Below are 19,415 nucleotides of genomic sequence, written 5' to 3'. Positions count from 1 at the left end.
ACTCAGACATTATTCATTGAAACTTTAAGGGCTGTTGACAATCTCTCCCGGGATTTGGTGTGTGTGTAATCTATTTTTATTCTTGTATAGCTTTACCTACAGAGTTCTACAACTAACTCTAACTTGTTTTGGAGGTTCGAAGTCTTTAGTGAAGGCCTCCCTGTTTTTCGGTTCACAGTTCAATTGCTGATTTATTTTTCCTTTGTTTTAAATATTTATTTATTTTATCTTTTTCTTTTTTCACCCCTTTTTTCTAATCTCTGAATTTTTTTCTCCCTTCTCTGTAAATGGTTGATAAATACTCGTCTTGAATTTATAATTTTCCCCTTCCTCTTCTTTTTTCTTTTTCTTTCTTACCTTTTTTTTCCCTTTCTCTTACTTTATTCTTCTATAATTTTTCGCGGGTAGGTTAGTTTTGGTTTTCTTCCGATTTTCTCTGTATTAAGTTTTATATTTCTGCAGAAGGTGTTCTAATCTGTAGTTATGTTTTCTAGTGCATAAACTAGTTACTATTTGCTATAGTATTTATACGGAACTGTTGTTAATGACACAGATCTGGAAGTTGTATTTGGGTTAATTTTTTTGGTAGAGCTAGCTACTTGTTTTGGTAGCCGTCTAGTTTTGGGTTGTGCGGATGGGGTGGATTTTCCAGTTCCAACATCTCTTTATTGCTTAGGACATGTTTATATTTTGACCTTACGAGTCTATGTTTACATCTCTGCTCCCAGACTGCTATTGTACTGCTTGACTTCTTATATGCCTGCTGCCTTTTATGCATTAGTATTTGATAATAGCTAGTGCACTTAAATTCGTGAGCTGGAATGTAAAGGGATTGAACCACCCTGTTAAAAGGAGGAAGGTATTCTCACATATCAAACAACTCAAAGCTGACATTGCTTTCCTCCAAGAAACTCATATTCATTGTTTTGATAACTCCCGGCTTCTGTCAAAGTGGGCGGGTCAGCATTTTCATTCATCCTTTGCCGCTAAAGCTAGGGGAGTTTCCATTCTTATTAACTCAAATATTCCTTTTGAACTCCATAATAAAATATCTGATACAAATGGCCGTTTTATTATTGTTTCTGGTAAACTATATAACACTAAAGTTGCACTAGCAAACCTGTATGCCCCCAACTTCGATGATGTTAACTTTTATGAACGGTTTTTTTCCTCACTACCAGACTTAAACTCATACTCTCTTATACTGGGTGGTGACTTCAACTGTTGGTTGGATCCTAAACTGGACCGATCGTCCTCTGTTACCAGATCACCTACTAAATCTGCCTTAGCTATTCAACCGTTTCTCTCTAATTTTGGTATCTCTGATATATGGCGTTTCCTCCATCCTACGGAGAGAGATTATTCTTTTTTCTCACATGTTCACCATACCTTCACTAGAATTGACTATTTCTTACTCGATAACCAACTTATCCCATTTGCCCACTCTTGTGACTATCAGAGTATACTGATTTCTGACCATGCCCCAATTACCCTCTCTCTGAACTTTCCTGGTCTCCCTCAGAGGAATAAACACTGGCGGTTCGATTCAACTTTATTATCAGATGATGATTTCGTAAAATTTATTAAGGACCAGATAACCTTTTATTTTAACACTAATACATCACCTGAAGTGCCATCCCAGATTGTCTGGGATGCCATGAAAGCATATCTGAGGGGTCAAATAATCTCTTACACAGCAAATCTCAATAGAAGATCCCGTGCAGATCAAGCAGACCTCATTAACCAGATTAAAGATTTGGATCAAATATATGCCCAAACTAAGAACCCTGAATTATACAAGAAGCGCGTTGAACTCCAAACTAAATTTAACCTTCTGTCCACTCAACCTGTCGAACGCCAACTTCTCGAAAGCAAGAGCCACTTTTACATTCATGGGGATAAGTCTGGTAAATTCCTAGCCAATCAGCTGAGGCGTTCCAAAGCCAAACAACATATTACAAAGATCCGGAAGGAGAACGGAGACTTTACATCGAATCATTTAGAAATTAATGACGCATTTAAAAATTTTTACTCTCGGCTTTATTCCTCTGAATCTCTGAATGACAATATCTCTGTGGATCAATTTTTACAGAATCTGAATATCCCCTCACTTTCATCTGATTTCAAAGCCAAACTCAATGTGCCTATATCAGCAGAAGAAATATCTTTTGCAATTTCTGCACTGTCCTCAGGGAAATCTGGACCTGATGGGTTCCCTGTGGAATTTTATAAATCATTCTCTTCACTTCTTTCTCCTCAGTTACTTTCAGTATTATCTGACTCGTTTAATTACGGCAAATTGCCACCCTCTTTCAATGAGGCATCTATTATTCTTCTTTTAAAAAAGGGCAAAGACCCAACAGAGTGTTCCTCGTACAGGCCGATCTCTCTGCTCAATCTTGATGTAAAGATCTTAGCTAAAGTGTTGGCTCATAGATTAGAAACCGTTATTCCCTCTATTATCTCTGATGACCAAACAGGCTTTATTAAAAACCGTCTCCCTTTTTTTAACATTCGGCGTCTATTTAATATTTTATACTCAGTTCCAACTGGGACTCCTGAATGTGTTATTTCCCTCGATGCGGAGAAAGCATTTGATCGTATAGAGTGGAACTACCTTTTTGCAGTCTTAGAAAAATTTGACCTCGGCCAAAGTTTCATCTCTTGGATCCAACTGCTGTACCTGTGTCCTACTGCTTCTGTTCTAACTAATTTTCAGAAATCCCAAGTATTTAATCTCAAACGTGGCACCCGTCAGGGATGCCCCTTAAGTCCCTTTCTCTTTGATTTGGCTATAGAACCTCTGGCGATAGCATTTCGAAATTGTCCTGAATTGACCGGGATTTGGAGAGGGGGTGTTGAGCATAAAGTTTCTCTCTATGCTGATGACTTATTACTCTTTCTCTCAAATCCGTCTACATCCTTACCTCTAATGTTTTCACTTCTTGACCAGTTTAGCCAGATCTCTGGCTATAAACTCAACTTACATAAGAGTGAACTTTTCCCAATTAATAAAGAAGCACAAGAACTAATATTTCGTGATCTCCCTTTTAAAGTAGTCCATAATCAATTTACTTATCTTGGAATTACAGTCACAAGGAAGTTTAAAGATCTCTTTCGTGAAAACTTTGTCAATCTTTCATATGCTATAAAACAGAGTCTGGTACAATGGTCACCTCTATCTATGTCCTTGGTAGGTCGTATTAATGTTGTTAAAATGTATGTTCTCCCCAAATTTTTATACTTATTTCAATCTATCCCAATTTTTATTCCTAAATCTTTTTTTGATTCCTTAGACTCTATTATTTTGTCATATCTGTGGCAGAATAAGCGCTCTAGAATTAATAAAATCCACCTCCAAAAATCTAAAAAAGAGGGTGGCATGGCTTTACCTAACTTTCGCTTATATTACTGGGCAGCTAATATACGTTGTGCTGCCTTCTGGTCTTTCTTCCACGGTCAACCCGAGTGCCCTAACTGGGTGGCAATGGAGTTGAGCTCCACTAAAGAATTATCTATATCTGCACTTCTTGGCTCTGCACTCCCTAGCAGTCTGCCCAGATCAATAGCTAATCCTCTGGTTAGACACACTTTGCGTATATGGGCTCAGTTCAGGAAATGCTATGGTTTCCAGGGGTTTTCCGTTTCTAGCCCTGTCGCACATAATCACCTTTTTTTACCTACTACGTACGATTCAGCATTCCATGTTTGGTACAGGAAGGGCATTAGACATTTTGAAGATCTCTTCATTGATAATCGCTTCGCTTCTTTTCAGCAGCTCTCCGTTAAGTTCAACCTGCCTAACGCTCACTTTTTCAGATATCTCCAAATCCGACACTTTACTGCTCCTTTAATTCCTAACTTTCCTGAAATGCCTGCGAAAAATGCTATGGACCTATTTCTTTCCATTAATCCACTAGGTAAAGGTTTAATATCAATTATCTGAGATAAACTAGCAGCCTTACGACGAGCCCCTGTGGATAAAATTAAAATGGCCTGGGAGCAGGATTTAAATATCTCCTTATCCGAGGAGAGCTGGGACTCAGTTCTCAAATCGGTTAACTCGACCTCCCTTTGTGCTCGCCATTGCCTTTTACAGTTTAAGATTGTTCATAGAGCCCATATGTCTAAATCTAAACTATCTCGATTCTACCCTGGCATTAGTCCGCTCTGTGATAAATGCAAGAGGGGCGTGGCCTCTCTCATCCACATGTACTGGTTCTGTCCTAGCTTGGAGAAATTCTGGAAAGATGTCTTCACTACATTATTGGGTATTCTGAATCAGCACCTAGAACCTAACCCCTTAATTGCTCTGTTCGGTTTTTGGGGCGAGACAGATTTATGTCTGGGTCCGACCAAATGCCGAATACTATCCTTTGCCTCTCTCCTGGCGAGACGCTTGATCCTCCTTAGATGGAGAGATGTTGCCCCGCCCACTCATGCTCAATGGCTTAACGACATTATGGCCTGCTTGGACCTCGAAAAAATTCATTATTCAGTTCTTAATTCGGATCTAAAGTTCCATAAGGTCTGGGGACCTTTTATCGAGTACTTTCATAACCTTCCTCTTGACTAGGTTTTTTTTTTCTTTTTTTTTCTCTTCTTTTCGGTCCCTTGCTTTCAGCTCCCTTTTTTTTCTGGTAGTAGGCATTATTATCCTCTGTTGCTAAGTGTATTCACAGTCTGGGAGTTTGACTGTCCGGATTTATACTCTTTATATTGTGTGGTGGTTGGTCTGGAGTTGTTGTTGTTTTTTTCTTGTGTTGTGGGGCTTGGGGAGGACACTAAGCTCACTTGTCTTTAATTTAGGTGCTTTTTTGTTAAATTCTCTTCCTTTGTAGCATATTGTTATTGTATGCTTAATCTTGCACTGTATTAATGCTCCTCATTGGGATTTGGGGTTTTTAATTTTGTAAAATGTTTTGAAAAACTAATAAAAAAAATTTAAAAAAAAAATAAGAGCAGAAGTTGGCCATCTGGCCCAGCAAGCCTATTCAATGATGGACTCATCTCCACCTACCTGCCTTTTCCCCAGAACACTTAATTCCCCTACTATGCAAAACTCTGTTTCTTAATGAGGTAACCTCTACTGCTTCCATGGGCAGAGAATTCCATAGGTTTGCTGCTCTCTAGGAAAAGCAGTTTCTCCTCATCTCCATCCTAAATCTATTCACCTGAATCCTAAGACCCTGTTCCCTAGTTCTAGTTTCACTCAGCAGTGGAAACAATTTTCCTGCCTCTATCTTATCTATCTATCCATTTCATAATTTTATATGTTTCTATATGATCCTCTTTCATTCTTCTGAATTCCAGTTTCGTTCCAGGTGACTCATAGGCTAACTCCCTCATCTCTGGAATCAACCAGTGACAAATAAATTAAAGAAAATTGTGCTGAATCATTCAAACACGACAAATCACTTTCAACTCATTTCCATTCATATCCCAATGGTTTGGGAAGCTTCTTCACAGAAAACCTAGGAAAAGCTTGGGAAATCCCAGTCCCTTGATTTTTTTCTGATAATATTAGAATAAAGTTGTAACTCAGGCAGAAGATTCCTCCATATGCTTCATGAATACTTTCAGGCCTGTTGTCTACTCTCAGGTATAGCTCCTTGTGAAGAGGGGTAAAGGCACAAGGTGAATGCAGATATGAGACCGTGGAGGCAGGAGTAGGACATTCTGTCTCTTCAACTGGTTCAGTCACTCTAAGTGGTTAGGCTCAAGCTCAATTGCAAGTTTATGTCATCTGACTGTACAAAAATACAACCAAACAAAATGTCCACTGGACCATGGTGCACCCACAGTACATATGTCACACACGGGACATAAAAAATATTACCACTGAAAAATATAATTCAAAATGCTTGTGAAGTGCGCAGTGAACTGTCCGCTGTCCTAACGACAAGACTTTGGTGGTGGCAGGGTATTCGTTAGTCTCTCAGCCTGGGGGAAGAAGCAGTTACCCAGTCTGACGGTCCTAATCCTGATACTCCTGTTCTCCGTCCTGACGGTAGTGGGTCAAAGAGACTGTGGGATGGGTGGTAGGGATCTTCAGCAATGCTTCAGGCCCTTCGTAAACAATGCTTCCAGGAAATGTCATAAATAAGAGGGAGTAAGAGACACTGGTGATACTCTCAGTGGTTTTTACAAGGCTTAATTCATAGCTTACTTGCATCTTCTTCACATCGTTCTAGTATTATTTATTTATTCATTTATGTGATGTGGGCATCACCAGCTAAGCTAGCATTTATTGCCCATCCCTAGTTGCCCTTGTGACATAGAAACATAGAAAACCTACAGCCCAATACAGGCCCTTCAGCCCACAAAGTTGTGCTGAACATGTCCCTACCTTAGAAATTACTAGACTTCCCCATAGCCCTCTATTTTTCTAAGCTCCATGTACCTATCTAAATGATGATGATGACGATGTCGACTCAGGCCTGAGAGGCCAGCGTTGGGCATTTTCATGCCTTACAAGGCGCGGAACGAAAGACTGTGTGGCACGCCACTCCTCACACAGACATTTCGCAGTATTTTTCTTGATTTTACGAGGTCGAGTTGCGAGCTCAGAACTCAACCCGGCACGGACGGAAAGCGTACTTGGGAACGGCCCGACTGGATTCGAACCCAGGAACCTCCGCTCCGGAGTCCGGCGCTGATGTCACTGCGCCACCAGCCAACCAATCTAAAAGGTCAATCTGCCTATCTAAAAGTCTCTTAAAAGACCCTATCATATCCGCCAGGCAGTGATGATGAGCTGCCTTCTTGAACCGCTGCAGTCCCTGGGGTGTAGGTATACCCACAGTGCTGTTAGGGAAGGAATTCCATGATTTTGACCCAGCGACAATGAAGGAACGGCGATACGTTTCCGAGTCAGGATGCTGAGTGACTTGGAGAGGGATTTCCAAGTGCCGGTGTCCCCAGGTATCTGCTGTTCTTGTCCTTCTAGATGGTAGTGGTCATGGGTCTGGAAGGTGCTGCTTTAGGAACTTTGGTGTGCTGTTGCAGTGCATCTTGTAGATAATACACACTGCTGCAAATGTTCGTCGATGGTGGAGGGATTGGATGCTTGTGGAAGGGGTACCAATCAAGTGGGCTGCCTCGTACTGGATGGTGTCAAGCTTCTTGAGTGTTGATGGAGCTGCACTCATCCAGGCGAGTGGCGAGTATTCCATTACACTCCTGACCCGAGCCTTGTAGATGGTGGACAGGCTTTGGGGAGTTGGACATGAGTTACACACCACAGGATTCCTAGCTTTTGACCTGCTCTGGAAGCCACGATCTCTGTATGGCTAGACCAGTTCAGTTTCCTGTCAATGGTATTCCCCAGGATGTTGATAGCAAGTGATTCAGTGATGGGGATGCCACAGAATGTCAAGAGATGATGGTGAGAGCCTCTTTTGTTGGAGATGGTCATTACCTGGCACTTGTGTGGCTCAAATGTTACTTGCTGCTTGTCAGCCCGAGGCTGGATATTGTCCAGGTCCTGCTGCACTTGGGTATGAACTACTTCAGTATCTGAGGAGTCACAAGTGATGCAAAACATTGTGTAGTCATCTGCAAACATCCCCAATCATCCACCTTATGATGGAAGGAAGGTCACTGATGAAGCAGCTGAAGATGGTTGGTCCAAGGACACTTCCCTGAGAAACTCCTGCAGTGTTGGCCTGACGATGAGATGATTGACCTCCAACCACCACAACCATCTTCTTTTGTGTCAGATATGATTCCAGCCATCGGAGGGCTTCCCCCCTAATTCCCATTGACTCCATTTTAGCTAGGGCACCTTGATGCCATACTCAGTCAAATGCTGCCTTAATGTTGAGGGCTATCATTCTCACCTCACCCCTGGTATTTAGCTCTTTGGTCCATGTTTGGACCAAGGAGGTGATGAGGTCAAGAGCTGAACGGCCTTGACAAAGCCCAAACTGGGCAGGTTATTGCCAAGTAGGTGCTGCATGATGGCATGGTTGATGACCCCGTCCATTACTTTGCTGATGATTGAGAGTAGGTTGATAGGGCAGTAGTAGGCTGGGTTGGACTTGTCCTGTTTCTTGTGTACAGGACATACCTGGGCAATTTTCCACACTGCTGGTAGATTACAGTACTGTAGCTGTACTGTAACAGCTTGGCTAGTAGCACAGCAAATTCTGGAGCACAGATCTTCAGGACTATTGCCAGGAGCTTGTCTGGGCCCATAGACTTTCCAGTATCCAGTTCTGTAACGTTTCATTTCTTTTCCCAGAGATTTCAGTTTAGAAATATTATTTTGAGTGTATCCATGCTGCATTTCTCTGTGACTCCATCGAGTGTCTCTGGCTGTGGTGGTCTATGAGTATGGAGTGTATGCTTGATGTCTTGCTCTTTGACTCTGTGCAGTGTGTCCTTCCTGTACTGCTCTGTGACTCTATGGAGTATATACTTGCTGTATTGGTCTACGAGTATGGAGTGTATCCTTGCTGTCTTGATCTGTGACTCTATGAAGTGTATCCTTAATGTAGTCCACTGTGACAATGGGGTGTATCCTTGCTGATTTGCTCTGTTATTGTATATAGAGTACCCTTCCTGTACTACTCTGTGACTCAATGGAGTGCATCCTTGCTGTGTTGGTCTATGACTATGGAGTGTATCCTTGCTGTATTACTCTATGATCCTATGGAGTGTAACCCTGCTGTTGTGTGCTGTTACTGTATGGAGTGTATCCTTGCTGATTTGCTCTGTTATTGAATATAGAGTATCCTTCCTGTACTGCTCCCTGACTCTACTGAGTGTAATCTTGCTGCATTGCTCTATGATCCTATGGAATGTATCCTTGCTGTTTTGCTCTAGGACTCTATGGAGTGTATCCTTTCTCTATTGTTCTATGACTCCATGGAATGTATTCTTGCTGTTTAGTTTGTGACTCTATGGTGTGTATCCTTGCTGTATTGGACTATGAGTCTATGGAGTGTATCTTTGCTTTGTTGGTCCATGACTATGAAGTGTATCCCTTTGCCCTTTGATTCTGTGTAGTGTGTTCTTCCTGCATTGGTTTGTGACTCTGGAGGTATCCTTGCTGTGTTGCACTGTGACTCTATGGTGAAATCCTGGCTGGATTGGTCTATGACTGTGGAATGTATCCTTGTATTGGTCTATGACTATGGAGTGTATCTTCGCAATGTTGCTCTGTGACTCTACTAAGTGTATCATTGCTGTATTGGTCTGTCACTCTATGGAGTTTATCCTTGCTGTGTTGGTCTATGACCCTAAGGAGTATATCCCTGCCGTGGTGAACTGTTGCTCTACTGAGTATATCCTTGCAGTGTTGATCTCTGACTCTATGGAGTTTACACTTGCTGTATTGTCTATGACTATGGAGTGTATCCTTTTTCTCTTTGACTATGACAATATGGAGTCTATGCTTGCTGTATTTCTCAATGACTCTATGGAATGTATTCCTGCTGTATTCCTCTATGACTCTAAAGAGTGTATCCTTGCTGTACTTTTCTGTGACTATGGAGTGTAGAGTCTCTATGGGTTGAGTTAAGAAATGGCAAGGGTAAAAGGACCCTAATGGTATTTCTATACAGACCTCCAAACAGCAGCTGGGATGTGGATTACAAGTTACAGCAGGAGGTAGAAAAGGCGTGTCAGAAGGGCAATGTCTTGATAATCATTGGGGATTTTAATACAAAAGTGGATTGGGAAAACTAGCCAGTACTAGACCTCAAGAGAGAGAATTTGTAGAATGTCGAAAGAATGGCTTTTAGGACAACTTGTTGAGCCCACTAGGGAATCAGCTGTGCTGGACTGCGTGTTGTGCAATGATCCAGAGGTGATAAGTGAGCTTAAGGTTCAGGAACTGTTAGGGAACAGTGACCACAATATGATCAAGCTCACTTTGAAATTTGAAAAGGAGAAACTAAATTCCAATGTGTCGGTACTTCAGTGGAATAAAGGAAATTACAATGGCACGAGAGGAGAACTGGCCAAAGTTGACTGGAAGGACAGCAGAGCAGCAATGGCTGGAATTTCTGTGAAAAATGAGGGAAGTGCAAGACAGATATAATCCAAATAAGAAGAAATTTTCGAATGGAAGAAATACGCTACTGTAGTTGACAAGTGAAGTCAGAGCTAAAGCAAAAGCAAAAGAGAGGGTGTACGAGGAAGCCAGAGCTAGTGGGAAGTTAGAGGATTGGGGAGCTTTTAAAAACTTGCAGACAGAAACATAGAAGGTCATTAGGAAGGAAAAGATGAGTTATGAAAGGAAGCTAGCGACTAATATCAAAGAAGATACTAAAAGCTTTTTTTAAGTATATAAAGGGTAAAGGAGAGTTGAGGGTAAATATAAAACAAATAGGATATGACGCTGGAGATATTGTGATGAGAGATGCAGAGATGGCAGAGGAATTGAACGCATATTTTGCATCAGTCTTCACAATGGACGACATCTGCAGTATACTGAACATTCAAGAGTGTCAGGGAAGTGAAGTATGTGCAGTGAAAAAAACAACTGAGATGGTGCTCAGGAAGCTTAAGGCCTGAGTGTGGATAAATCTCCTGGACCTGATGGAATGCACCCTCGGGTTCTGAAGGAAGCAGCTGGAGAGATTGCAGAGGCATTAACGATGATCTTTCAAGAATCAATAGACTCTGGCATTGTACCGAATGACTGAAAAACTGCAAATGTTACTCTGCTATTTAAGAAGGAAACTATAGATCTGTTAGCCTGACATCAGTGGTTGGGAAGTTGTTGGAATCGAATATTAGGGATGGGATTACGGAGTACCTGGAGGCACATGACAAGATAGGCCAAAGCCAGCATGGTTTCCTGAAAGGAAAATCCTGCCTGACTAACCTACTCAAATTTTTTGAGGAAATAAAAAACAGGGTAGACAAAGGAGGCGCAGTAGACGTGGTGTCCTTGGATTTTCAGAAGGCCTTTGACAAGGTGCTGTACATGAGGCTGCTCAGCAAGGTAGGAGCCCGTGGAATTACAGGGGAGTTACTGGCGTGGGTGGAGCATTGGCTGGTCGGCAGAAAACAGAGAGTGGGAATAAAGGGATCCTATTCTGGCTGGCTGCCGGTTATCAGTGGAGTTCCACAGAGGTTGGTATTGGGACCACTGCTTTTTACGATGTATGTCGATGATTTGTCAAGTCAAGTCAAGTCACTTATATTGTCATTTCGACCATAACTGCTGGTACAATACATAGTAAAAATGAGACAACATTTTTTCAGGACCATGGTGTTACATGACACAGTATAAAAACTAGACTGAACTACGTAAAAAAACAACACAGAAAAAACTACACTAGACTACAGACCTACCCAGGACTGTGGGATTAATGGATTTGTGGCTAGTTTTGCTGATGATACAAAGATAGGTGGAGAAGCAGGTAGTGTTGAGGAAACAGAGAGCCAGCAGAGCGACTTAGATATTTTTGGGGAATGGGCAAAGAAGTGGCAAATGAAATACAATGTTGGAAAGTGTATGGTCATGCACTTTGGTGGAAGAAATAAACAGGCAGACTATTATTTAGATGGGAAGAGAATTCAAAATGCAGAGATGCAAAGGGACTTGGGAGTCCTTGTGCAGGATACCCTACAGGTTAACCTCCAGATTGAGTCAGTGGTGAAGAAGGTGAATGTAATGTTGGCATTCATTTCTAGAGGTATAGAATATAAGAGCAGGGATGTGATGTTGAGGCTCTATAAGGCATTCGTGAGACCACACACGGAGTATTGTGTGCAGTTTTGGGCTCCTTATCTTAGAAAGGATATACTGACATTGGAGAGGGTTCAGAGAAGATTCACGAGAATGATTCCCTGAATGAAATGGTTACCGTATGAGGAATGTCTGGCAGCTCCTGGACTGTATTCCCTGGAGTTCAGGAGAATGAAGGGATCTCATAGAAACATTCCAAATGTTAAAAGGCCTGAACAGATTAGATATGGCAAAGTTATTTCCCATGGTAGGGGATTCTAGGACAAGAGGGCAGGACTTCAGGATTGAAGGACATCATTTTAGAACAGAGATGCGGAGAGATTACTTTAGTCAGAGGGTGGTAAATCTGTGAAATTTGTTGCCGTGAGCGGCTGTGGAGGCCAAGTCGTTGGGTGCATTTAAGGCAGAGATAGATAGGCTCTTGATTAGCCAGGGCATCAAAGGGTATGAGGAGAAGGCAGGGGAGTGGGGATGACTGGAAGAATTGGATCAGCCTATGATTGAATGGCGGAGCAGACTCAATGGGCCGAATGGCCCACTTCTGCTCCTATATCTTATGGTCTTATGTATCCTTGCTGTATTACTCTATCACTCTATGAAGTGTATCCTTGCCGTGTTGGTCTAAGACTATGGGGTGTATCTGTGCTGATTTGCTCTCTGACCCTGTGGAGTGTATTCCTGCTGTGTGCCCTGTTACTCTGTGGAGTGTATCCTTGCCGTATGAATCTATGGAGTGTATCTGGCTGATTTGCTCGGTGACTATGGTCTCTATCCTTGCTGCATTGGTCTGTCGCTCTATGCAGTGTATCCTTGCTGTATTTCTCTGTGACTATGGAGTGTACCCTTGCTGTATTGGTCTGTCGCTCTATGCAATGTATCTATGGTGTGTTGCTCTATGACTATAGAGTGTATCCTTGCTGTATTGCTGTCTGATTGTGGAGCTCAACACCAATTTTTGGAGGGCATTCCTGATTTCCAAAATCCTTTCCCTGGGAAGGAGCTTCCTTCTATAAGGCACAGTTGTACCTTTCCTCTGGAATGATCTAACAGATTTCATTGCAATAAATACTTCATTGCTGATCTCTCCAATTTTTTAAATGAATTTAACCATCTGAATCAGATCACACTTTAACCATCGGAAATCTACCCTGTGTAGTTTTTGCCAACTGGCTGGAAACATTGATGCTGTTCCTCTCGACACAGATGCTGCCTGACCCGCTGAATAATTCCAGCATTTTCAGCTTTTTTAATCCTGTAATCTAACGCCAGCTTTGTTGATTTGGCAATGCAACCCTTTCTGTGTCAATAATTATTTTCTAAACTGTGTATCCTAAAAGTGAACATGTTCTTCAGGCTCAGAGTAGCCACAGATTCACAGCAGTTTAGTAAAGCATTTACCACACTTCATTTTGCGTAAGGTTTGCTGTGTGCACCCACTAACCTCAGTACCTATCCCCCTAAATTTCCCAGCTTCCCCACGAATCACAGCTTCCCAAAAATTTTCATCTATATTTTGATGATAGATAGTTCTCCCTACCCCATTTGAATTCTACCTGCCTCGGCTTAATGTCCCTTTGCAAATGTCTCCTCCGGGCTTCACTACTGACTCTGCTCCAAAAGCAAAATACTGCACAGTTCAAAGTACATTTATTATCAAACTATGCTAACATTAAACAACCTTGAGATTGATCTCCTAACAGGCAACCACGAAACAAGGAACACGAAAGAACCCTTTAAAAAACCGTCAAACACCGAAGGTGCAGAGAGAAAAAAAACAAATCATGCAAACAATAAACACAAGCAAATGGCGTCCTGAACTAAAGTCCATGAAGAATGTCCATAAACCCATGGTTCGGCACAGAGCCCAGCAGCGAAGTGAACCAGCTGGTCCCTCACCTCTGGCCCTAACATGCTGGAAATCTGATATCAAGGCAGAATTCCAGAAATATTCTGCAGGACACGAGCATCTGAGGAGAGAGAAATAGAGATAATAGTTAAGGTCAACCCTGAACCCTATACAAAGCAAATAAACAATACATAGCTATCTTTTAAAGAAGGGGAAATTCACACATCATTTTAACTACAAGGCATTGATCATGTGGATAGTCAGAGGATTTTTCCCAGGGCTGAAATGGCTAGCACGAGAGGGCACAGTTTTAAGGTGCTTGGAAGCAGGTACAGAGGAGACGTCAGGGGTAAGTTTTTTACGCAGACAGTGGTGAGTGGGAATGGGCTGCCGGCAGCGGTGGGGTGGGTGGCAACAATAGGGTATTTTAAGAGACTCCGGGATAGGTACATGGAGCTTAGAAAAATAGAGAGCTATGGGTAAGCCTAGGTAGTTCTAAGGTAGGGACATTGATGCACTATCAATAACTCCAAAAGACTGAAAGTAGAGTAAATACTGAAAGGCTTTTATTAGCAGTAAAACGGAGCATGTTCATGCTGGATGACTGTGGGAGGAGCAGAGACACAATCATCTTTATCCAGGGGAGGAGCCACAGGAGCAGTCAGCAGAGGGGCGTGTACAGGCAGATATACATGGTTTACCACAGACATGTTTGGCACAGCTTTGTGGGCCGAAGGGCCTGTATTGCGCTGTAGGGTTTCTCTGCTTCAATGTTTCTTCTTCAAAGATGGAATATATTGTGAAAGGCTTCCCTCTCGGGAACACAGGGATAACATTCGCACAGCAGCACAAAACACCACAATCCGCTCCAAACCGTGAAAACTAATATACTGCTACTGCTGTTACCATGATAAAAATGACATTTGTAAACTTAGATAAGTGTCTGATTCTTCACTGCAATAGAGAGAAAACATGGAAAAGTCAGGGCAGGCAGCAATCATTTGGCCTTTGAAACTTCAGTTGTTGAGTTAAGAAGTGAGTGGTATGTGGACCTTGATCACAAGATTATGAGAAGCAGGATGGGGAGTAGGCCACCTGTCCCCCTCCAGCGTGTCCCACCATTCAATCTGCAGATTTATTCCAGCCTGGCCTCCTCTTCCGTACCACTGAGTCTTTGGAGCTTGTAGGGAGGAGTCCAGGGTTGAGGGTGGTGAGAGGAGGCAGGGTGCTCCGTGTTCACCCTCTGTCTCTCCTCTGTCGTACAGTGGAAACTAACGTGGCCGTTTGCCGTTCGTGCTAGAGCCATCCTCGCCAGCCTCAAACTCAGGTCAGTTTGCTGCACTCCAAACCCCTGTTTGATAATACAGTAGGGTGGTGGAGACTCCCACAGGTGGGAGCTGTGAAACCACCAAACGGAATAGTTCCAACCTGCTTCCAGAGGAGGTGCTGGCAAGCAGTGAAGGAAAGCCAGCGGAAGTACTATCGATGTCACCAATACTCCAGATGTAATTCCCTTTGTGTACGTTCTGTTTTTCCATGTACTTTCCACACTAGTCAACGCTCTCTGATCCCTGCTCCCATTGTCCGGTTTTTGCTCACCAAACCCCAGCTTCTGCGCAACCCTCCGGCCCCGTACTTCCCGGGAAGGGGGAAGGCATGACAGCATTTCTACCTTTTAGGAAGTTGGCGCAGATTCAGCATGTCATCTAAAACGTTGACAAACTCGTATAGTATCCTGGGCAGAGTATCCTGACCGGTTGCATCTTGTCCTGGTATGCAAAAGACAACAGAAAGTGGTGGATACGGCCCAGTCCATCACAGAGAACATCTATAAGCCGCACTACCACAGGGAAGCAGCATCGGTCATTGAGAACCCCCACCACCCGGGCCGTGCTCTCTACTTACTACTGCTATCATTACCCTTCAACCTTCAGGCTCAGGGACCAGCATGATTAACTTTCAAGAATACTACAATTCGCCTTGTCAATATTATTTATTACCTTTTTATTTTGAGTTTTTTCCCAGCTCAAGCTGGTGATATCTGAAGTATGAGCATGGCCAAGCACACACATTGCTCAATTGCTAGAAACTTTTGGAACTATTCTAGCGGCATTTAATATTGTGGCTTTCTGGAGAATTACATAAATATTTTGTGTAGGCCTAATTGTTTAATGCTATTGTGTAGTGACTTTGGGTCGATACCAGTTGTAGATATTACTATTGGGACAATGTATACCCTGTTCATGTTCTATAGTCTTACAATTTCCTCTTTTAATTCAGCACACTTCTGATGCTTTTCACATGTTCATCTCTGTCTGTTGTGTGTGTTTGGAATTACTATATCTATTAGGTAAGCAGTTCTTGCTTTTTTCTCTGTAATATCCAAGGTTACAACAAACTTTGCTTACTGGTGCCAATTCCTAAAACAAGGGAATTAAATTATCTTGAAAAGTGGGTGAAGGCACCTGCCATCTACCAGTAACAGCATGAGATGAGGTCTGTGACTGAGAGTAAAAGATACCTAAGAACGAAAGGCTGACTTTCATTAATTCAAGACTGCTTATTGTTTTTCCACAGCACACGAGCACAGAAGAGAAAGAAGTGACAATTACACCAGATCCCATTCACCAGTAAAAAACATAAGAACACAATAAAAAAACAAAAAAAAAATGCAATAAATATAAAAGCAATCTACAAGTGTACAAGTAACTGTTTGGCAGTGGCCATATATACCGTGCATAAGATTAGCTTATTTACATAGGCTGTCTGCATGCTCACAAAGTGACTCTCGGTGCAGGAGTTTCTGAACGAAAGGTAACTCTGACAGGAAATGATAAAGTGACCAAGTGACTCTGGCAAGAGGAATGCCTCTCGGTAGCAGCGGGGCTTATGGAAACAAGAGTCGGACAGTGGTTGTGGCAGTGTGGGTAGGAGGTGTGGAGTGTAAGTGTAACGTGGGTGGTGCATGGGTGTTGAGGGTGCTGAGGGGCTGATGTGTACATAATGATGGTGGGGATATAGCACACCTCACACTTTATACACAAGAAAGTATCAATATAATAATAGCCAGGAAATCAAAATTAGTGAAGATGACAATGGATAAACGTTGAGCCATGCATCCAAGGGAATTATCCTGCTGTTCTTCCAATGTTGCCAGGAGCCTTTGATGCCCACTGGATGTAAAAGGCCAGAAATTCCTTCACATAACCAAATAAAACAGTGAACACTGTGCTGCTGGATTAAGCTAACCTGTTTGTATCAGTCCAAGTGTCTATCAGAAAATTTGTTTACTCAGTTTTCCACAGGGTTTATGTTCAGTGGCTTTTTTTTCAGGCTGAAGTGACTCTCAGAGTACAAGATGCAAAATTCACTTGGGGTGAGATTTTCAGTCTCACTGGCTGGTCTAGAAAATGATCGCTCTTCCGTTTACAGAACAACCTTGAGTTAATTAACCCTGACGTCTTCAAAACCAAGAATTCTGCAGGGATAACATTCAGACTCGACATTCCCCTTAAATTGTTCCTTTCTGTACCTTGTCGGTGCATTGGGCAGCAACCTTGCCACCTATTTAGCATTTTTGTCTGTTTTTTTGGCGAGATCGAGCTGCTAGCTTGACGTTCAACCCAGCACGGATGGAGCCGGCCGGATTCGAACAGTCGCCTTGAAGTCTGTTGCAGATGCCACTACACCACGGGCTGGCTTACTCTCTTACGGCTTACACCAGGAGTATGTTATCCTGGTTTGGAATCACTTCAGCTGAATCCTGGAACATCACTTCAATACACATGAGAAAATCTGCGGATGCTGGAAATCCAGGGGAACACAGGCAAAACGCTGGAGGAACTCAGCAGTCCAGGCAGCATCTATGGAAAAGGGTACAGTCAGCATTTTGGGTCGAGACCCTTCATCAGGACAGTCCTGATGAAGGGTCTCAGCCCAGAACATCGATTGTTAGCTCTTTTCCACCTTTCTGCGATAACAGTTTCACTTGACAGACCATAATGGCACAAAGCCTCTATTACCTTCCCAAGGACATGAAGGTTACAATAATGCAGGCCTTGCCCACGCCACCCAAACCACCTCAATGAAGGTTAAACATCTGCAAAAAATGTACTTTGTCAGCTGTAAATCACCTTGAGATGTGCTAAGGTTGTAAAGCGTGCAATATGCATGCAAGCTTTATTTTCTTTTAATGAACAGGACTCAATTAAACAAATGATTGCCCAGTACAGGGAATGAGACTCCATTAAGCAGACTGTCACGCAGCCGAGCAAATGTCTGGGTTTAGCAGTCTGGCACCACGCACAGCAAATGTGAGCTCAATTGAATAAGCCCAGTTAGCATGCTGAATGAGGAAGCCGTTAACCAGGCTCCTATTTAGCACTGTGAATGAACGAGAACTCAGCTCTATAGGGGTGCAACAGAAAGAAGGTTTGGTTGAAAAAGCTGCCACCTAACACAGTGAAGTCAGCTGAAACAGTCAAATAAATAAATGGACAGATTCTTGATTCAACATAGAGCAGAGGGGGCAGAATCTTGGTGCCAGCACTGAAGGAGATGAGATGATTTACACGAGTCTTATAAATGGACCTTTGCTTCGGGATGGTTGAATGATTTCTTCTCATTCTTGGATTCGAATGAAACCAAAATGTAGTGCACCATTAGCACTGAAATGGCTTTGGGGGTTGATAGCCGTTCTTCCTTTCTCTGTGCCGCTTTGTCCTGTCCAGGAATCCACGACCGAGCCTGCATGCAGATTTTCCAGCGAGTTATTTTACAGAGGTACTGCACAGTGGGGATGAAAGTGGTCCCAGGTGATAAAGCCTTTACACCAGAAGACCCCGGTTTACCTTCGAGTCATTGGAATGACCCACATCTTGATCTCCTGCTGCAGGGTGGAACAGAGCTCCTCAAAGTATTTTTCCTCCTCGTTCGGGTTTGTGATCGTTTCCCACTGAAAGGAGGTGACTCAATCCTTTTGGGATAAGGGATTAGCAAAACTAACAGGAACACAGATCGGGAGGGTTCAGACTCTCTCTGAAAGAAGGCCAAGAGCGAACCTTTCATCTGTTGTCATGTGAGTCAATAGTCTGGAGTGAAGCCTACCCTATTATGTAATGTTCCAGTGATGTGTAGAACAAATCAGACACACGCGGGGCCCATATACACAGAGCCAAAGGGCTATAAAGGAGTTTTGTTTAATATAGTGTGTCATAAGATGTATTTAATGTAAATTAGAATTTGTTTTCCTTGTGGTTGTGAAATTATCATCGTGGTTTTAATAAATGCCCATCATTCCAGCATTGTGGTTTAATCTAAATATCGTAACTAAATTAACCCATTCATCTCCGCACCAACTTTCATTTTACATAATACTAATGTACATCTTTCATGTCAGAATTCCTTTATATTTTAAAAATTAATCTGAGATGCCTCTGGCTGGATGAGTGAATGAACAACAGTGTGAGAACGGGGCAACGTACCTCTGGATGACACATTTGGCATCGCAATACAAACTACTTTAAAATAACAAGCTCTGTAATCAGGTAGTCAATGAGGCAGTTACTTTCCAACTGCTGAGTCTCACAAACTGCAAATGAAATGAATGGTCAGTTTATTTTCTCATAGAACTATGTGAATTAAGTATAATTTGGGATTCCGCCTCCTTTTTTTTTGTTTTAAGTCGTCGACAGGTTGGGTTTCACCCATGTGAACACAGCCTCCAATTCACCGTCCGTGTCTGGAATGTGGCTCCGCTACCGACGCAGAATTCCCTCTTCACTGCATTAGTGGCTGGAATTTCATCCGCCTCCTCCCTGTCCCCATTCCCACCGCCATAGCCACAGTGACGTGCCATTGTAC

Source organism: Hemitrygon akajei, chromosome 7 (assembly GCF_048418815.1).
Source record: "Hemitrygon akajei chromosome 7, sHemAka1.3, whole genome shotgun sequence".
Lineage (NCBI taxonomy): Eukaryota > Metazoa > Chordata > Chondrichthyes > Myliobatiformes > Dasyatidae > Hemitrygon > Hemitrygon akajei.
The sequence above is the reverse complement of the archived record's forward strand: the minus strand, read 5'-3'. Positions refer to the sequence as shown.